At 38.7% G+C, this 21,560-nt stretch overlaps 1 protein-coding gene across 1 annotated transcript in view; it reads right to left on the bottom strand.

The window, feature by feature from the left end:
* Positions 1-4,758: 4,758 nt before the first annotated feature.
* The window catches only part of BANK1 (B cell scaffold protein with ankyrin repeats 1), a 1,951,135-nt gene continuing 1,934,333 nt past the window's right edge, over positions 4,759-21,560 (bottom strand). Inside the window, exon 16 of the mRNA XM_044063440.1 lies at positions 4,759-6,334. The gene's annotated coding sequence lies outside the window, so the exon portion shown is untranslated. The remainder of the gene's footprint in view (positions 6,335-21,560) is intronic.

Below are 21,560 nucleotides of genomic sequence, written 5' to 3'. Positions count from 1 at the left end.
TATTGCATACAGTTAAGTGTCAGTAGTGACTTAACATCTTTAAATGTGATCTGCAAGTTAGGGTGTCTGTTAGGTTGCATCCATTTAAATATAGCACATAGTTAACAACAGTATAGAAGGAAATAAGCATTATGGGTATTTAGGTAACCCCAATGTCTTGTTGGACTGTAAGATCCTAATCTAGCCTGTAACCAGGTACAAGTTGTAGGATTATACATCCAGCAGACTAGGTTAGTGGCCTCAGTTGTTTGCGTGTGGCTTATAGTTTTTGGAGATCCTTAACAAGACTGTATGATTAGGGAGTCTCTATTGCCTCTCTTGATTTATCCATCTGGTTTAATCATTTTTAAAGCCAGTATCTGTGCTACTCTATTCAGTTAATCAATCTAAGGGACTAATACTGTGCATGGAAACCATCCCTTCCTACTGATGTTCTGCCATGCATAATTTCCAGCCTCTGAGATTAATCACACTGTCCTAAATTTATAGATACATGGATATTCCTAGGCCAGTGAATGGCATGACCATTCTTGCTTTGCCAGTACCCTCCCTCAGGTAGCACATCCCTTCTCCGGGTGGACCATACACGTCAACCCTGTAGTGAATTTGTGGGTACCCACCTAGTTATCTAGTTTATGTTTAAAGGAAGATGAGTCACACTGCTTAAAATGGAGGTAACGTTTATTTAAGTGGTTTTGGAGGCTCTGTGTTATAAATGTGCATGTCCATCTTGTATTATTTATGTGTTGGTGAAGATTTTTGTCCTTGGTTCTAGTATTGGTGTAGATATTGGACTCACTGAGAAACAGAAGGTCCAGGACAATCGGATCTCTAGCAGTAAGCAGTAAACAAAACATGTATAGTACTTCAAATGTTTGTAGGACACTGAATCAAGGGATAAAGCTTACAGCCTAAATTGGTAGCTCAGGCACTTTAGGCCTTTGATGTTTTTGGTTAGGAATTGTTGGAGTCTTTGTAATTGTTTAACACCTTTATTGATATACATCCGAGAGGGGCATTGTACTTGATACATGATGATAACTGGCCTGATCCATGCTGACGATAAGGGAGTGATTGCCTCTTTAGATCTTGATGATATTTCTTTGGCAATTAGTTGGGCTAAATAAAAGGATTACTTGACAATCATTGTTACATGATGGTCAAAAGAGGAGGAGTTATCAACCCAATTACTTAAATCCCAAGCTGCATGTTCATTTTGTAGAGGCATGTTGTCTAGAGAATATGATGAGTAGAGGGGTTGACTACCAAAAGTGATGACACTGTACCTTTTAGCATGCAGTTTGAGCCCATTTTAGTATATTATGAGTTTACTAGTGCAAGTTCATTCTGGTGGGTTTGGGTGTCATAGGGTGACTTAAAAAAACAACCCCTAGTTTGCAATCATCTACAAATGTTTTTAACCAGAGGTCTTATTTATTTATTTATTGCATTTGTTAACTGGGAAAGTCCACTGGGCCTAGAATGAACCCATTTTCAGTGGAGGCCTGGGGAGAAACGCTCCACAATAATTACATACAGTTGATACATATAAAATATTAATACACATAACAGTAACAAGCAGTAGAATTACAATCATGGTAAAATAGACTTAATAACAGAAGTACATGCTAACACACATTAGTGTAAAATAGATCTGCAAGGATCATAGCAGAGGGAAGTTAAATGCAGTGTAAGAATAGAGGGCTAAGGAAGGAAAGAAGTAAAAAAAAAAAGAAAAAAAAGAAAGAAGCAAAAAGTCTTGGCTCTCGTCTTCAAGATCTGATAAGTAAATACCAAAAAAAAAGAAATGTCCTAGCACCAAGCCCAAGGGGCATCAATTGTCACTTTCAAATTTTCTGATAAGGCATCTGCAACTTATTCTGTCTTTTTGCCAGTTTGCTATTGATTATACTACGCATGGGTTAATTTTTATAGCATTTATTTTTTATAATTAACCAGCATGGGGAATGGTATCAAAGGCCTTAGCCAAGTCAAGATATGCTGTATGTACTGCATGGCCACCATTTACAGCCTCTATATCCCTTTCAGAGAAATTTACCAGATTGAAGAGACAGGATTTACTCCCTCACAAAACAAAACTGCTGTGGGTCACATCTTGATTGTTTTATCCCCACTGCAACACAAAAATTAAATCCCTGAATTTTGTGCTTTAGACACACTCAAAGATTTTGACCCTCTTATCTCTCTCGTTCTTGTGTAGGGATTTAATGTGGCTGAAGTATGCTCTTACAACATTCTGATCACCATGACAGGTATTATTCTTAGCATGCTGTCGTTAGAAGTCTTCTGACTGTCTCTGCATGAGTCCCACAAAAGGAGCAGATTGTTCTAGATGTGGTTGAACAAAGGCTTCTACTGGTGCATCAGCATGACTGCTTTTCTCCAGCTGAATTTACTGAGCAATAACAATGCCTTGTCTGGAATAATGGCTGCCATTGTGCCTGCAGCGGCTAAAGTATACAGCCGTGATAATGCCTAGACTCCTTCCTCTATTCAATGTGAACTTTCAGGCCTGAGAGGCGGACTATGGCTCCTTCACCTCACGTGAACTTGATAGCGGTTGCATGGGTTAGCAGCTCTTGATTAAATAATCACTTACAGTTTGTCACAAGAAAGGTCCATTTCAAAAGCTCCATCTTCTCTCTTCTACCTACGGTGACTCACAGCTTTGGGGCATTCTGATTTTCATTCATTAGTTATGTCAGTAATGAAGATGTTGAGAATTACTGGGCCAAGATGGAGCTCTAGTGAGCTGTGCTAAGATGTCACAATTCACAGTAGGGCAGATAGACCACAATAGTCAGAATTATAATATATTGGTTCTGCACCCAGTTTTTTAGTTTTTGACTCATCTAGAGATTCACCTGTTGCCACCATATTGTTTATTAAACATCCATTAACAACAGTGTAAGGTACTTTGGATACTTCTTGAAAATAGCATCAGATGAGATCTTGGAGTTCACTTTTTCTTTGAATCACTGCAGAATTCCAGTATATTGGTGATAGGACCATGTGCTCACCATTGCTTAAGTTGGAAAGACTGTTTTCTATTAAACATTTCACATTCTGTCCCTCAGTAGGGATTATATCAACCAGTTGATCATAACGTCCAGATAATAGCCCTGCTGTTTCAGTCAGGGGTTGTGGGTTCACCTAGGGTACCTGCACTGCAGTCACTACCTCTGCCAGCTAATGTTACATTCAGTCTTAAGAGCAGCAAGGTGGTAATTCACCCTAGACAGCCATTTTGTGGTAACTGACAGATGTGGCAAAGAACACTCTATGAATCACTCTTTGGATGACTATTCTTCTGTCATCTGTAGGGACTCCAAGAAGACATTGAACTGTTTAACCTGATGTCTTGTGACAGGACACTGAGTGTGAAGGATTCTGAATAACTGAATGCATAGAAAGCTTCCACATTTACACTTCCTAAGGAAGGAAAACTAATTTTAGTGCTGTGAACCTCTCTTTCCTCATAATTCTCATGAGACATACATGACAGAGATCTACAAATTACTCTAACAGTCTGGTTTAAGTTCTGCATCTGGGTCCTTCATGACTTTATCTAAATATATTTCTCATTAAAATAGAGCTTTAAAAGTAAGGCAGTAAATTCTCTGGAAGAATTAGGAAGGTAGAGTTTCCCAGATGACAAAGAATCAGCAAATAAACTTTAAATGAAGTAAACCATATTAAAAAGGAATAAGGCCTACTGGAAATTCTACATTGCCTGTTCTCTAAGGCACCCAAGTATACACTCTAAAAGGATACAATTTTTGCACATGTATTTCCTGCATATTTATGACACAGCTATGTGGCATGGTGGCTCTAAAATCCTTAGCAGGCTTAGACTGAAATGTATGTAACTTAAGGTGCACACCTCTCAACATATTTGCTCAAGATTTCTGGACATAAAGGGGGACAGAGACTAAAAATCTGGGACAGCTTTGAATATTACTCTAATTTACTAGCAAAAGGTAAAGTGAACAACAGATTTTGTAACAAGATGCATTTCTGGACAATAAGAAGTATGAAAGTCTAATGTCTGGCATTGCTGGATAATGATAATGCTCAGATATTTACTAGAAATTCAAACATTTTACACTGGATAGGGCAAAAATATGAGGCAAAATCAAGGAAATGTTGCAAAGTTTAGATAGCTGAGAGATACACTAAGATGACAGTAGCAATGTAATGCATCAGTGTCATTTGATGCTGAGACACTTTCAAATAAAATTCATATCGTTTTCTGCATTTTTCCAGTCCTAAAAGTATTTGTTTATGTGAAAGGAGCTTTGTTAGTAGCAAAGTGGTCTGGCAATACATGAATATGCAGCCAAACACTTTTACTGTTGCAGCTTAAACATTGGCAATGTCTCAGTTACGCAAGAAGCAATGGAGTGAGGCAAATTCTACAGACAATTCTCTTATAACAACTCTATTCTGATGTAAAGTACAGATCTGTAGATACCAGGAAAGAACTAACCCTGGGGTTTCAAGGAGCAAACTTTAAAGCAGAGGTATTACCCAGTTAGTTCGATGTCACAGCAGGATAAATATGCAGTTATTAGTCAAGGTAATTTTCAAAGGCCAAAGGAATCTGGCCATGTGCAAATGGCATTACCCCTGCCAATTTTAGCAGACAGTTTGAATTGCTATATTTGATTTGTTTATTTATTTTATATTAAAATTAGATTGGTATATTAGCACACAATATATAAATAGGCTCACACTGCTTGTTTGCAAGCTCATGACACTGTGGATCAATAACTGAAATGCTTCTAGAGCGTATGTATACATAGGCATCAAAATCCTGTTTTCTTGTCCTTCTTTATTTGATTCTGCAAGCTATATAGTGTCCATTAATCAAACAGTTATTTCTATAAACATTTCCTAAGCAAATTTCACAAATAATAGCAATGCCTTCAAATGCATACATGATAACAATCTAAAAAGACAGTAAATATTGAGAATAACATCTGGATTTGGTTACAGAGAAAAGCAGTACTATGTAGAATATGTGAACACTGGGACAGTGAATATAAACTTCAGAATACGTTCATCAAGTCTGCATCAGAAAGTCGGTTATCAGGCTCTAGAATGTGGGTGTGGAAGTAGGAACCTGTAATGGTGCAGTTACTAGTCTATCATTTATTCATAGTGCAGAAACATACTTGAAACAATAAAAAGTTAATAACACACAATAAATAAACAAAAATGTATATTAGTGTAGAGCCAAGAATGCAAAGAACAAATTCATATGTCAAGTGAAATTGTACAACTTACTGGAAAGATTAGTAATACTTCATATTCAATGGGTGAACGTTATCTTGTAGGAAAGCAGAGTGATGCAAAACTTTACCCATAATGCATACAGGGCAGTTATTTACAATATGTACATGTTGCAATTTTAAGCACAGTCAGGAGTCAAAGTAGAGCTGAGCACAGTGTTATCATGAGCAGTTATTCAAGGTGAACATGACTGCTTGGTACCTGCTCCCTCTTGTTTTAAATCCACTGTAAATGAAATGCTGATTAAATGATTAAAAAAAAATCCCTTAAGACACTCTGGTGGTATAGAAAGATAAAGCCCTGACTATGGCTCAGATGACCAAGTCTGGGAGGGGGGGGGGGGTTGGAGAGTTGCTGGTAGACCCCACATTGACACTAGGTATTGAGGCCAGTAAACATGTGATCATCTAAGGAGACCAAAAAAAAAAAAAAGAAAGAAAAAAATCCCTGATGGAGCAGACAGTGGCCTACTAGACAATATCCCTGAGGTGTATCTTCAAGATGTAGTGGCTTTGGTTAGCAACAATAATTAACTGTTAAACTTCATTTATTAGTATCAGCCCTTTACTAAATCCATTCCTGTAGCTCAGTTGTGACACTGTTTGCTAGAAGTGATTTACCTAAAAAATAATAAATAGGTCTACAATTTCAGAATAACACCAATGAACTGTTTAAACCAAATATTGTTATCATCAATTGGTTGATCCTTTTTCTCTTTATATACTCATTTATATGCAGCTTTGACTTTTTCCTTTTCAAAACATGTGGTTAGTAGCAGTGTACTGAATATTGTTGGACAACTTTTTGGATCTCAAATCATAAATGAACTTAATTTGTCAAACACTAGAGCTACATCACAGTTATTAATTAATATTATTTCTGGCAGAGAAAGAAGATAAGCATATCTGACAAAAGTAACTATGAAAAACAAGTTGCCAGATCACATAAGTTACAGATACCAAACTAATGAATGCTGTATAATATAAAGTGTGAACACAGGACTCCTCTGTCTGAGCACCTGTAAAAGGAAACAAATAAAAGAGGATGAGTTTATTGACTACGTTCACAGCTGCATAAAATAATTTGAAGCATGTAAATCCTCTCTATATTGAGTTACTAATTATTTTTAAATACTATTTAGTAGAGAGTGTTTCTATCCACTATACCTACCTTTACAGGCATAGGACTGGAAGGTGTCTCTTTTACAAATATTTCACTGAACCTAAGTTGCCTTATAACAGCAACGTACAGGTGGCAACTGAATCTGGGTCTAAAAATGCTACTGCTATACTGTATGCAAGCCTTCCTGTAAAACACTGTAAATTCTATACATTTTGCTTATTCTTACTTCATGGACATAACACTTTTTTTAAATGGCAGCTAATTCACTCATTCATTGCTTTTACGTTTTCTGACATTTTCCATGAAAATGACAAGAGAAGCAAATAAAATTCCAATACTACTCAAATAATTGAATAACATATATACACTTGACAATTAGAACACAGTATATTCTAAATAATCAGAATGAAGCATAGAAAATATAATAAGTACAACTATTTAAGTACAAGTGAGAAACAGATGCAGTATATAATGGGTGTGTCACATCTTTGCTTGAAATCTAAAATAAATATATAAATTAAAGGCCCCATTCAGAAAGGTTACAGTCAGATGTATACCTCTTGATAACCATTTCTAATTTGGAGACAGTCCTACCATGGTACTATGAAATGATGCCAAAAAGCACTGTGGTTGTCTATGTCTGTAGCCATAGTAAATGCTAATAAGGCATTCTGGGGGAGAAGCATCTGCAAAACAGCCATGCGCTGTCTCTCAGCACTGCCTGTGGTAAACCATTTACACAGTCAAGTAATTCAGAGAATGATGCAGTTGTCTAAGCTGACATGGTTGCTCCTGATCATACATCTAAATAAACACAGCCAAAAGCTTGTTTTAATCTATCATGGTAAATGTAAGTACCAGGGAGTTTAGAAGACAGGTAGTGTTGAGGGTGCGTGCATCTGTGTATATGCGGGGCTGCATGTATGAGTGTATGTTTGAATATGTGTCTATCTGGGAGTTTACAGTGGGAGGATTAGTCAGGTGTAGGTTTTGTGTGCCTGTGTGCGTAGATGGAAAATAGAAGTACGACTGCTGAAGGTTATGGAGTGCATCATCATGGAATTCTTTAACAGAGACATTGGGAACCTTCAAACATTGGACCCTACCCAGTTTGGCTTTGTTAAGGGCAGATCATGCCTTCTAAACCTGGTGGACTTCTTTGAGACAGTTACCAAGGCTTTAGGCGAGGGAAAGGAGGTCCAAACAGCCTACCTAGACCTCGCAAAGGCTTTCGACACCATTCCCCATTCTGGTATTATAGACAAGCTGACCAGCCTGAACATAAATCCCTATGTCACGAGATGGGTTGCCAATTGGCTCATGAATAGAACCCACACAATGAGAGATATAGGCTCTAGGTCAGACTCTAAACCAGTTACAAGTGGAGTCCCCCAGGGCTCAGTCCTGGGTCCCCTCCTGTTCGGTATCCACTTCTCAGAGGTACAGGCAAGCACAGGAGGACTATGGCTGACAAAGGTCGCAGATGACTGCAAACTGGGGGCCATAATTGACTCTCCAGCTGATACAGACATCCTCCAGAAGGGTCTCACTGAGACGGATACCTAGTGTCAAAATCATGGCCTCAAGCTAAATACCAAAAAGTGCATAGTCATCCCCTTTGGAAAAAAACAAAGTACCCGCCAACTGCCACATACGTGGTAGTCCCCTAAATACAGAAAATGTAATAAGGGATCTGGGGATCCAAGTAGATAGTAATCTCTCCTTTGATAATCATATTGTCAAGGTGGTTAGAAAATCCTTCTATGTGGCTCACCTAATCACAAAAGGGTTCACATCTAGAACAAAAGAGGTTATTGTGCCCCTCTACTCATCACTCATTAGACTCATCATAGAGTACAATGCCCCATTTGGGATGTACCTTATATGTACCTTACAAGATACCTGCAACAGCTGGAAAGACCACAGAAGTACCTCACCAAGAGGATTACTGGCCTCAAACATATGCCCTATGCAGCCTGAATGAAGAAACTCCAGCTGTACTCAGTTGCATATCGCTTACTCAGAAGTGATCTCTGCCTGACATAGAAGGCCATGTCCAACCCAGAATTGATGGACATGCTCCACCTAAAAAAAAAAACAAATCCCCAAGAGCCACACACTCTAGGGATCTAAACCTCACCACAATGATAAATAGGACAATTTAGAGAGATAGATTCCTGTCCCAGAGACTCCCTATGCTTTGGAACAGGATTCCAATCTACATTAGGCAGAGCCCCTCACTAACACTCTTCAAGAGAAACCTTGACGAGTGGATGGGAAACAGAAAATTTACCCCGGGGATCACTGCAGTGGCTCTGCTGGACAGAGGCACAGGGAACTAATGGCTCCACTGGACTGAGGCACAGGGAGCTAATCTAAGGGGGTGGTGAAAGCCAACACATTCTGGCTAGGGTTATAGATGCCCTCGGGCAGATAGCCTAGTACTTACCTATGAACCTATGAATCTATAAATGCACTTTATAAGCACTTACACAAGTGCATGGATCGTGCTATCCCTAACAGAACCAAGATGCTATCCTCCAAAAAAAGGAAGCCAATCTGGTGGTCCCCTGCCATAAACAAACTCTACAACAGAAGAAAGAAACTGTTGCAAAAAAGAGTAAAATTCCATGACTACAAGAACTCCCTGGTCAGCCTCAGTATGAAACTGAGATCCCTCATAAAATCCTCCAAAGCTAGTTATGAAAACAAAATTGCCACTGATTCTAAAGACAACCACACAGCATTCTATAGCTATGTCAAGAATCTCAATGGCAAAACTCAGATCTGCTCTGATTTACAGCACAATGGGACTAAATATACAGAACCAACTGATATTGTCAACATCCTGGCAGATAGGTTCAGTGTTAACTTTACCCCTTCCTCACCCCCTAAAGGGCCCATCTCTATACTGGTAGAATGCAAAGTTCCTGTAATCATGGCTGCACAGGTAAAAAACACACTTTCCAAAGCCAAGAACACTGCATCCATGGGACCTGACAACATCCCAGGCTGCATTCTACATGAACTACAGAATTAACAGGCACCTCATCTAAGCACCATGTTCAATCATAGCCTCACCTCAGGCTTTGTGCCCTTGAATGGTGCACAGTGATGTTTATCCCACTCCACAAAGGGGGAGCTGCCACAGACCCAGGGAACTACTGCCCCATTAGCCTAACGAGTCTGGTCTGCAAGGTCATGGAACATATCATCATGGAATTTATAAACAAAGACATTGATAATCTCCAATCTCTGGAACCCACCCAGTTTGAGTTTGTAAAAGGTAGATCATGTCTCCTAAACCTGATTGACTTCTTTGAAGCAGTCACCAAGCTGTAGACGAGGGTAAGGTGGTTCACACAGCCTATCTAGATCTCGCCAAGGCTTTTGACACCATCCCCCACTCTGGAATTATAGATAAACTCACTAAATCCCTATGTCACAAAATGGGTTGCCAACTGGCTCACTGACAAAACCCACACTGTGAAAGTAGAAGATTCCAAATCCGACTTCAGACCAGTGACAAGTGGAGTACCACAGGGTTCAGTCCTGGGTCCTCTCTTGTTTTGTATCTACTTTTCTGAAGTACAGGCTAACACAGAAGGTCTTTCTAATGACGTTCGCAGATGACTGCAAACTAGGGGCCATAACTGAAACTCCTAACAATGTGGACTTCCTACAAAAGGGCCTCACTAAGACAGATGTCAAAGCCATGGCCTCAGTCTCAATGCCAAAAAGTGCATTGTCATCCCCTTTGGTAAATACACTGTACCCATGAGCTACCACATAGGTGGTAGTCTACTTAACACCAAAAGTGTGATAAGAGACCTTGGGACACAGGTGGAAAGTAGTCTCTCCTTTGATAATCACATCACCACAGTAGTCAGGAAATCCTTCTACGTGGCACACCTCATCACAAAAGGTTTCTCATCCAGGAAAAAAAAGGTCATTGTTCCCCTCTACTCGTCACTCATTAGACCCATTATAGAGCACAATGCCCCTTTTGGTATGTATCTCACAAGACATCTACAACAACTGGAAAGGCCACAGAAATACCTAACAAAGAGGATTACTGGCCTCAAACAGATGCCCTACACAGACCATCTCATAAAACTCCAGCTTTACTTTGTGGCATATCGCCTACTCAGAGGTGATCTCTACCTAACATACAAAGCTATGTCAAACCCAGAGCTGTTGGACATGCTCCACTTAAAGAAATCCCAATCCCTCCAAGCTACACGCTCTAGGGACCTAAACCTTGTCACCACAATAAACAGAACATGCTGAAGGGAAAGATTCCTGTCCCAGAGACTTCCCATACTCTGGAACAAACTACCTATCTATATCAAACAAAGCTCCCCATCTTGATGACTGAATGGGAAATAGGAAATTCACCCCAGGGATCACCTCTGTGGCTCTGTTCGACAGGAGCACAGGAAAAACATTTTCTTGGGTGGTGAAAGCCAGGGTATCTTTTTGGCTAAGCTTCTATAGGCCCTAGGGCCGATAGCCTAGTACCTACCTATGAACCTATGTGTGCATGTATTCATGTATGGATAAACGTGTGAATGGCCCGGGAGGAAGTTGTATGTGTGTATATGTGTGTGTGTGTGTGTGTGTGTGTGTGTGTGTGTGTTTGTATCTGTGTATGGGTGAATGTGTGAATATGTCCATTAGTGCACTCAGGTAGGGAGGAGTCTGTCCGTGTGTGTGTGTGTGTGTGTGTGTGTGTGTGTGTGTGTGTGTGTGTGTATTTGTGTGTGCATATGTGTGTGCATATGTGTGTGTGTTTGTATTTGTGTATGGGTGAATCTGTGAATATGTCCATTAGTGCACTCAGGTAGGGAGGAGGCTATCCGTGTGTGTGTGTGTGTGTGTGTGTGTGTGTGTGTGTGTGTGTGTGTGTGTGTGTGTGTGTGTGTGTGTGTGTGTGTGTGTGTGTGTGTGTGTGTGTGTGTGTGTGTGTGTGTGTGTGTGTGTGTGTGAGTGTGTGTGTGAGTGTGTGTCTGTGCTGTGTGTGTGTGTGTGTGTGTGTGTGTGGTGTGTGTGTGTGTGTTTGTATGTGTGTTTGGGTGAATGTGTGAATATGTCCATTAGTGCACTCAGGTAGGGAGGAGTCTGTGTGTGTGTGTGTGTGTGTGTCTGTGCGTGTGTATGTGTGTTTGTGTGTGTGTGTGTGTGTGTGTGTGTGTGTGTGTGTGTGTGTGTGTGTGTGTGTGTGTGTGTGTGTGTGTGTGTGTGTGTGTGTGTATGTGTGTATGTGTCTATGTGTGAGTATGTGTGTGTGCTTGTATTTGTGTATGGGTGAATCTGTGAATATTTCCATTAGTGCACTCAGGTAGGGAGGAGGCTATCCGTGTGTGTGTGTGTGTGTGTGTGTGTGTGTGTGTGTGTGTGTGTGTGTGTGAGAGTGTGTGTGTCTCTGCTCTGTGTGTGTGTGTGTGTGTGTGTGTCTGTGGTGTGTGTGTGTGTGTGTGTGTGTGTGTGTGTGTGTGTGTGTGAAAATCGAATAAATGTATGAATGTGTGTGTGTGTGGGGGTGGGGGGTGGGCTTTCATATGCTCATACTCCCCTAGACCAAGAAACAACTCCTGCAACATTATTGGGGGAAACACTAGCCACCATGACTAACATTTACATTATGGCTTAAAGACACTTAACAAAGACATGGGTCGGGTGGGGAAACCCTAGCCATCAGGGATATCGCTTTAATATGATGTGGATCGGGGATGGGAGCACTAGATAGCAAGGATACTCTCTCTACACAGTGTGCCATGAAGGCACTTATTCAAAAACAGATGATGTGATGTGCATCAGGTGAGCATTAAACACCAGGGATACTATAAATAGCGCATCTTAAAGGCACTAAAAAGATTCAAGCCCTGCACCCACCCAACTTCTGCACCACCGTCATGGCTGCATACCAGAGAAACTAGAAAATAACAGCTAAACATTGAAAAAAATAAAAAAGGGAGGCTGCAAAACCTGCATCCTTGACACACAAAAAGTGACATCAGGCCACTGTGATAACTGAGAAGTTAGTGCAGCGAGGGAGTTTTTTTATAATATACTGAGGATCATACCTCTCAACCATGTAGTGCAAGAAATCTCGACAAAGCTTGACAAAATGGGGGAACAAAGGCCCAAAAATAAGGACAGATTTTAAGTATTGCTCTTATAAACTTAGAAAGTTGTTACAGCAACAAGGTTTGTGATAACAAACATTTTCTGAAGGATTTGAAGTATGAAACTCAAATGTATGTCATTATTTGGTGACTTCAGTGCTCAGATCAACCCAGTGATTTGACAGAAAACCACAAATTTCATGAGGAACAGCCCAAAAATATGAGGCAAAAAATCTGGACATTCTGCGAAAATCTGGACAGTTGAGAGGTATGCTGAGGATGTTGGGCATTACTAAAGGCCAGCAACAGTCTGTGAGTTACGAGGGAATGGAAAGAGCATATGTACGTATACCTCATACCCAGACAAACCCAAAAGTACTAGTGGGACAAAGACACATTTACAGGGATGGATTTAATTATTCCCCTTATAAACTTAGAAGGTCACTAGGATAACAGTTATTGCATTACAATGCATTTACTGAAAGACATGAAGTCTGAAACTCTAATGACTGGCATCGGTGACTGAGTGTACTTATCCATGATTTACAAAGACAATGACCACGTTAATGGAGACATTGAGGATCTTATGTCAATTCAGGGACAGATAAGGGGCATATAGTGTGTGTGTGTGTGTGTGTGTGTGTGTGTGTGTGTGTGTGTGTGTGTGTGTGTGTGTGTATACGTGTGCATTTGAATATGTGTATTGTCTGTGGGCGAATGAATAACTGGAGTACCTCTGCTAACATGATGCATGGGCCGCCCATGTATTCTCTGCAGGAAGGTGCTGAGCTACAGTTGTGGTAGTTAACAGTGATTGAGAGACCTAGCGATAGGTCAATAATGAAGTATTTTCTCTTTATGGCTAAAGTATCTTTGAATCCCAAGTCTACATAGCATGGAAGCAGGCCATTTTTACTGCAGCCCTTACCCCGAGCACTGGGGTTCTTTCTGAATTTTCAGGGAAATTTTAACAGCAATGTAGTTCATGTTACATAAAGAAAAATAAATACAATTATCACAGAGGATTCGCCATATTCTTCTGATAAGAAAGTCGTTCATGACTAAATTTATAAGTAATAGGTATCTCGTTACTATGGTACCTGTGGGGGGGGGGGGGGATACCAAGTTACAGAAAATTGTTTTGAAATAGTATTTTTTTTCTATCTTACTGTAGACTGTTGGTACCTCTGTAAAATACATTTGAACTGTTGCAATCTGCAGTGTATGTGTTTCCTGCTCCTGAGACTGTGTGTCCTTTCCCTTTTAAATGAAACAAGGATGTGAAAGGACAAGAAATGTATTTGAAATGTAAAAAATAAGCTTCTGAAGTTTTTCCAGAGAGTCTTAATTGCTTACCTATAATTAATCAAAAGACATGAAGCTAGCAAGTACGGCTGGTGCCCGGCAACCAAGCTTGTGTAACCAATATAAAGAAAACAAGCCAGCACCACGAGTGGATCAAAAAGTAGTTTAATGCACTGAAACTAGACCGGTTTCAGCTATTAAGATTTCTTCAGTAGTTAGTTACAATCATCAAATGAAGTACCCCATATATACCTTTCAAGGAAGGAATGACATCACTTCCTGTAAAGAAAAAATTTGTTAAAGTGAAAAATCATTAGTTGCCAAATATGCAATAACAGAAAGACTTGTCCACCATAATATATGCCAGAAACTGGAAAATAGTCATAATACATTATGATCAATAACCAAAATACATCCTTAGTATTAAGATGAAATTGCTATACAGAGTAAAAAGGATAGAAATGATGGAATAACACAATTGACATTAAATCACATATTGTCATAAAATTCTGGTTAGAAAAACCCACTAGGTTAAACTATCCATCATTGATCTGTAATATTAATAATGAAATATTAGAACAATAAATCACATTTTATCATTGAGTCCTGGAGAGAAAAGTCCACCAAGTTTGACTATCCATCTTTTCTCTTTATTGTTTAAAATGTCATGCCATCCTGTTTTGAAAGCCCAATTTCCAATGATATGATCAATAATGCAGAATGAGAATTTGGCCGTGGGTTGCTTGATGGTGTGTCTGTATAGTGCATTTGTAATTCTGCAATTCCTGATATCCCCCAAATGTTCTGATATCCTAATACGAAATTGTCTTGATGTCTGACCAACATAAAAAGCCTGGCAGGTACAGGTAGCTAGATAGATAATCCAGTCTGAACTACAGTTTCCAAAAAAGCTTATTTCATATAGGTGACCAGTATTTTTACTCGTGAAACTTTTGGTTTTAAAGATATAACCACAGAAACTGCAATGACCACAGGGGTATGTACCCACTAGTTTGTCCCCTGTTAATGTTCTCTGAATAGAGGAGTCATCCCCCATGCCACTCTTTTTGTAATGTGAAAAATGGGAACCAAGCGTCTTGCCCTTCCTGTATGAAAAGTAACAACGTTCACCTAAGTACCCTTCCAAAAGAGGATGAGATTTGAGTATGTTCCAATGTGTGTTGATAATATTAATAAGATTGTGACTGTTTCTGCCATATGTTGTAACAAATCTACATGTATCCGAGTTTTTAGGTGTTGCATGTTTTTTATATACTAACAAGGAATCCCTCGGTTTGTTGTTACTCCATTGCGCAGCAGAACTGATGGTGTTCCAATGATATCCTCTGGACAGAAATCTATTGGCTAGGTCTTCATGATGTTTATTCAAATCTTGTTCTGATGAACATATTCTTTTTATCCTCAAAAACTGGGATTTCGGAATGTTCTTGATAATGTGTTTAGGATGGAGACTGTTGGATTGTAATAAGGCATTATATTGTGGAAATTTGCGATATACAGATGTTTTCAATGTGTGGTCGGGTTGTCGTTGTAAGTGGACATCTAAAAAATGAATTTCATTCAAATCATATTCCACAGTAAATTCAGTCCCCCACATATTTCCATTTAGGTGTTCCATGAATTCTTGAAGGTAATCCGAGCCACCTTTCCACACTAGCCAACAGTCATCCAAATATCTCCTCCAGATGTCTATTTCAGGTAGATACACATTGTGCAACTCATCATAAATGATGTGCTCCTCTATATAGCCCATATGAAAGATCTGCATAAATGGGTGCAAATGAAGCCCCCATGGCTGTGCCTTGTATTTGCCGATAACAATCCTGCTGGAAATAGAACACATTCTTGGTCAAAATGTGTTCCGCCATACATACAAGTAGCGTGTTCAGTCCTGGGGGATAAATGTTGGCTTTGTTCAGCCAAAATTCTAGAGCCATCAAGCCTGCCCAATGTGGTATGCTAGTATATAGTGATTTAACATCCAAAGTGCATAACAGCCAGTCAGGTTCTAGTTGAGATTCTGAGACAATCTGTAGAAATTCCGTGGTGTCCTGAATTCTGGCTCTGACACATGATAACAATGGTTTGAGTTTTTCAGTAAGGAACACTGATAGAGGTTCTGTCAGAGATCCAATACCCGATACAATGGGTCTACCAGGTGGTTTGTTGATGGATTTATGAATTTTTGGAAGCAAATAAAGATATTGTTTGGCTGGATCTTTAACCATAAGATGTGCCTTAGTTTTGTCAGATATTATACCGGCCTCTACTGCTTCCTGTAGAAATTCATTAATTTCACATTGAAAAGCGGGTGTTGGATCCGTACTCATTTTCATATAGTGATGATGGTTGGACAATTGTCCATTTCCTTCATCCCGATAGTAATCGGCATCCATGACTACGACCGCACCCCCTTTGTCAGCAGAGAGTATGACTATATCTTTATTGTTTTTAAGCCTAGTGAGGGCAAGTTGTTCTTTGTAAGATAGGTTATGTCTAATGTTGTCAAGAGTATCGGAATGAAAATGTAAATCCTTAATAACAGCCTGCTGGAACACCGCAACATGTTTATCCATAGGGGGATTAAATGTAGATTTGTGAAATCTAAAATCTGTTGATCTTTGAGAGAGATCAGAGTTATCCTGTTGTTTGAAAAATAGGTTAAGATTAATTTTTCTACAAAACTCTAAAGTGTCAGATACAAGTGAGCTTTCATCAGTAAAGAAACCAGGAATAAAACCCAGACCTTTATTAAGTAATGAATATTCATCAGATGATAAAATATACTTTGAGATGTTTAACACATTAGTACAAGATTGAACTATTTCACCACTGACATGAATAGCTCCTCTAGACTTTTTACCCCTATGCTTTCTGCCTCCCCTGTGTTTCCTGCCCCTAAAGGGCCAACCATAGTTCTTCCTCTTTTAATATGTGGTGATTCACCAGTGCTGGTAGATTCATTGTCTGTTGTAGAGGACTCCTCACCAAGAGTATTACTAGTGGATCCTGATTTTTTAAGAATAGATCTCAGTCTCTTTTTGCGCACAAAATTAAGATTTTTGGTGCCCTGGGCAAACCTCACACTCATCTGAGATTCAAATTGTCTACCCCTGCTGTAGTCTTCTTTGTCTCTAGCAAATTTATGGAGTTTTTTAGTTTTGAGATTATTCTCCAATGTGGACAATTTCCTGGATAGTTTGTTCAGACAATTCTGAAATTGTGTATGGTCTTCAAATTGTTGCATGTCTTTTCAACATCAATGGTATTAGCATTTACAGTCCTTTCATAAAAGGAAGCTAATAGGATCTCAATCCTCTAGGTGAAATATTTTGAGCCTGATACGCTTTAAAAAGCTTGTGGTGCCAAATATTAGTTCTTAAAGTTTTGATTTGTTTACCTAGCTGATTGAATTCAGAAACACAACCATCAACTGGATCCGATATGGGTAAATTGGTGGTATTCATGGAACTGATACCAATACCGAATACCTGAAGGTCATCCTTATCCGCACATAAGCTGGATAGTAATTTCCCAAGATCCATGACCATAAGTTGTCAGACAGGAAATTTGCTAGGTTTAAAGGGGATCCAAATCACAAATGGAAAACAAAAGACAAAGAATGTCTGAACAAATCACCAGGTCATAAATAATAATCTCTGATCTATATCAAATATGTGATAAATGTGGCAGAGATTCCCCCATGGGTCACCAAAAGATCCAAATGTATGAGATCCAATAATTAAAAAAACAAGAGTACACACTAGAATAAATGCAACCAAAAAATAATGTATAAATCACAAGAAAAGCCAGGGTCAATGTAATAATAATATTCCTGAGTGAGAAGATTCCCACTAGATATATTTTATAAGTACCTCAACGAATCAAGGTAAAAATTGACCCTATATCAAAAATGGTTGTCACTTGTGTTATTAATAGAAAATATATGCTGTTTCAGCAAAATGTTATAAAAAATGAGTGGGTGTATTGTCCCAGTATAAGTAATGTGGTGTCCTCACCGTAGGTAGAATCCCTAGTCTGAATCCACAATGGGTATATGCTGTAAATGAAATGCATATAAGTGTATACAATATACCAATTGGTAATTGGTTGTGCGATATGTCCAAGTAGCACCCTATTCCAAAAATTATAACCTGCTTTCATATGGCCGAGGTCATAGAGTAGAAAAATGATCAGCCATACATATAAGCACACTTATGTATATGTATATAGGATGTTCTAATAGGTTATAGACCAGCCATCAATTCTGTACTTCGGAATGAAAATACGTAGCTGAATTATCCTAAAAACCCATGTACAATTTTTATCAGAACATCACTTATGCACAAAAGGTTAAAGATTAGTTATATTTCAAAAGGATGACCCTTAAATGTATTACAACATAATTCTAAAAGCAACCCAATAATGGCTACCTCAATAGTATTTACAATGTATATGCCTTCATGGTCTGAATCACTGTAAAAGATAAGTTTTACTGTTCAGCATACTTGATGAGATTAGTACACGGCCTGAAAAAAAGGCTATATTGTTAAATAGCCAATATCCACAGCAAAAAGCTAGTTTTGTATATTCCAACTTGGCCTATTACTAAAGCTGCGTATAACAATAGTAACATAGACCTATGTAATCATAACAAGTAGTACAAACTATAAGTATAAGAATCCACCATTTATTGTCCACTATGTCCAACTGTTGTGATTCCTCTGGTGTCGATTTGCACCAAAAAAGGCTCGAATTGAGACACTGTCCAAAAATACGTGACATCAATGGAGAAAGATGACCAGCACAATGTGAACAAATATCAATTCCAAATCATCCCCATATGTTGAAGCACAATCACTCCTAGTTCACAAAAAATGAAATATCCATGAAGAAAATATACAGTTTGTACCCAAAAAAATTGCAGGTAGTACTCGATGAGTGCGTACGCTGTTATAATGCGATCTTTCACTGTCCAAAGATAGATGGAATGTTCTTATAAAGTTAACACATAAAATATGTATGCGTACGTTATTCTGGTACAAAAATAATGCACTATAAACCAAAACAGTCTCACCAAGCACGAAATAAATGATTATGTGAAGCCCAAGATTCCCTTTCTGGTATTGGTAACCGAAGACCAAATAACTCCAGTGCGATATGATGTATTGTAATTCAAAACAGTCTCACCAAGCACAGACTAGATGGATACGTGAGGCCCAAAATGAAATGGTGACCAAGTACGAGCTGCAACATGAGGCAATATCCAAAATAATCCAATCGTTTTTGGAAACTGGCGATCATACAGATAACAATCGTCAAAGGATGAATCCCAATAAAAAATTATGGTAGATAACCCAAAAGTACATGAAGGTATCAAGTGCGAAGCGATAAAAACGCCAACTGTCAGTGAGGAGCCCTCCTCAACAGACAACGGAAGTATCCAACATGGCGCTGATAGTCGTAGATCCACTCGAACGCCAATTGCCAGCAGAACCAGAATTATTCAAAAGACATGAAGCTAGCAAGTACGGCTGGTGCCCGGCAACCAAGCTTGTGTAACCAATATAAAGAAAACAAGCCAGCACCACGAGTGGATCAAAAAGTAGTTTAATGCACTGAAACTAGACCGGTTTCAGCTATTTAGCTTTCTTCAGTAGTTAGTTACAATCATCAAATGAAGTACCCCATATATACCTTTCAAGGAAGGAATGACATCACTTCCTGTAAAGAAAAAAATTGTTAAAGTGAAAAATCATTAGTTGCCAAATATGCAATAACAGAAAGACTTGTCCACCATAATATATGCCAGAAACTGGAAAATAGTCATAATACATTATGATCAATAACCAAAATACATCCTTAGTATTAAGATGAAATTGCTATACAGAGTAAAAAGGATAGAAATGATGGAATAACACAATTGACATTAAATCACATATTGTCATAAAATTCTGGTTAGAAAAACCCACTAGGTTAAACTATCCATCATTGATCTGTAATATTAATAATGAAATATTAGAACAATAAATCACATTTTATCATTGAGTCCTGGAGAGAAAAGCGGTCTAGTTTCAGTGCATTAAACTACTTTTTGATCCACTCGTGGTGCGGGCTTGTTTTCTTTATATTGGTTACACAAGCTTGGTTGCCGGGCACCAGCTGTACTTGCTAGCTTCATGTCTTTTGAATAATTCTGGTTCTGCTGGCTGTTGGCATTCGAGTGGATCTACGACTATCAGCGCCATGTTGGATACTTCCGTTGTCTGTTGAGGAGGGCTCCTCACTGACAGTTGGCATTTTTATCGCTTCGCACTTGATACCTTCATGTACTTTTGGGTTAGCTACCATAATTTTTTATTGGGATTCATCCTTTGACGATTGCTATCTGTATGATCGCCAGTTTCCAAAAACGATTGGATTATTTTGGATATTGCCTCATGTTGCAGCTCATACTTGGTCACCATTTCAAGAGAGAGTATTTTGGGCCTCACGTATCCATCTAGTCTGTGCTTGGTGAGACTGTTTTGAATTACAATACATCATACCGCACTGGAGTTATTTGTTCTTTGGTTACCAATACCAGAAAGGGAATCTTGGGCTTCACATAATCATTTATTTCATGCTTGGTGAGACTGTTTTGGTTTATAGTGCATTATTTTTGTACCAGAATAACGTACGCATAACATATTTTATATGTTAACTTTATATGAACATTCCATCTATCTTTGGACAGTGAAAGATCGCATTATAACAGCGTACGCACTCATCGAGTACTACCTGCAATTTTTTTGGGTACAAACTGTATATTTTCTTCATGGGTATTTCATTTTTTGTGAACTAGGAGTGATTGTGCTTCAACATATGGGGATGATTTGGAATTGATATTTGTTCACATTGTGCTGGTCATCTTTCTCCATTGATGTCACGTATTTTTGGACAGTGTCTCAATTCGAGCCTTTTTTGGTGCAAATCGACACCAGAGGAATCACAACAGTTGGACATAGTGGACAATAAATGGTGGATTCTTATACTTATGGTTTGTACTACTTGTTATGATTACATAGGTCTATGTTACTATTGTTATACGCAGCTTTAGTAATAGGCCAAGTTGGAATATACAAAACTAGCTTTTTGCTGTGGATATTGGCTATTTAACAATATAGCCTTTTTTTCAGGCCGTGTACTAATCTCATCAAGTATGCTGAACAGTAAAACTTATCTTTTACAGTGATTCAGACCATGAAGGCATATACATTGTAAATACTATTGAGGTAGCCATTATTGGGTTGCTTTTAGAATTATGTTGTAATACATTTAAGGGTCATCCGTTTTAAATATAACTAATCTTTAACCTTTTGTGTATAAGTGATGTTCTGATAAAAATTGTACATGGGTTTTTAGGATAATTCAGCTACGCATTTTCATTCCGAAGTACAGAATTGATGGCTGGTCTATAACCTATTAGAACATCCTATATACATATACATAAGAGTGCTTAAATGTATGGCTGATCATTTTTCTACTCTATGACCTCGGCCATATGAAAGCAGGTTATAATTTTTGGAATAGGGTGCTACTTGGACATATTGCACAACCAATTACCAATTGGTATATTGTATACACTTATATGCATTTCATTTACAGCATATACCTATTGTGGATTCA

The sequence above is a fragment of the Protopterus annectens genome, chromosome 2.part1 (assembly GCF_019279795.1).
Source record: "Protopterus annectens isolate FY-2018-M chromosome 2.part1, PAN1.0, whole genome shotgun sequence".
Taxonomy (NCBI): Eukaryota; Metazoa; Chordata; order Ceratodontiformes; family Protopteridae; genus Protopterus; species Protopterus annectens.
Note: the sequence above shows the minus strand (reverse complement) of the source record. Positions and strands in the feature narration are given on the sequence as shown.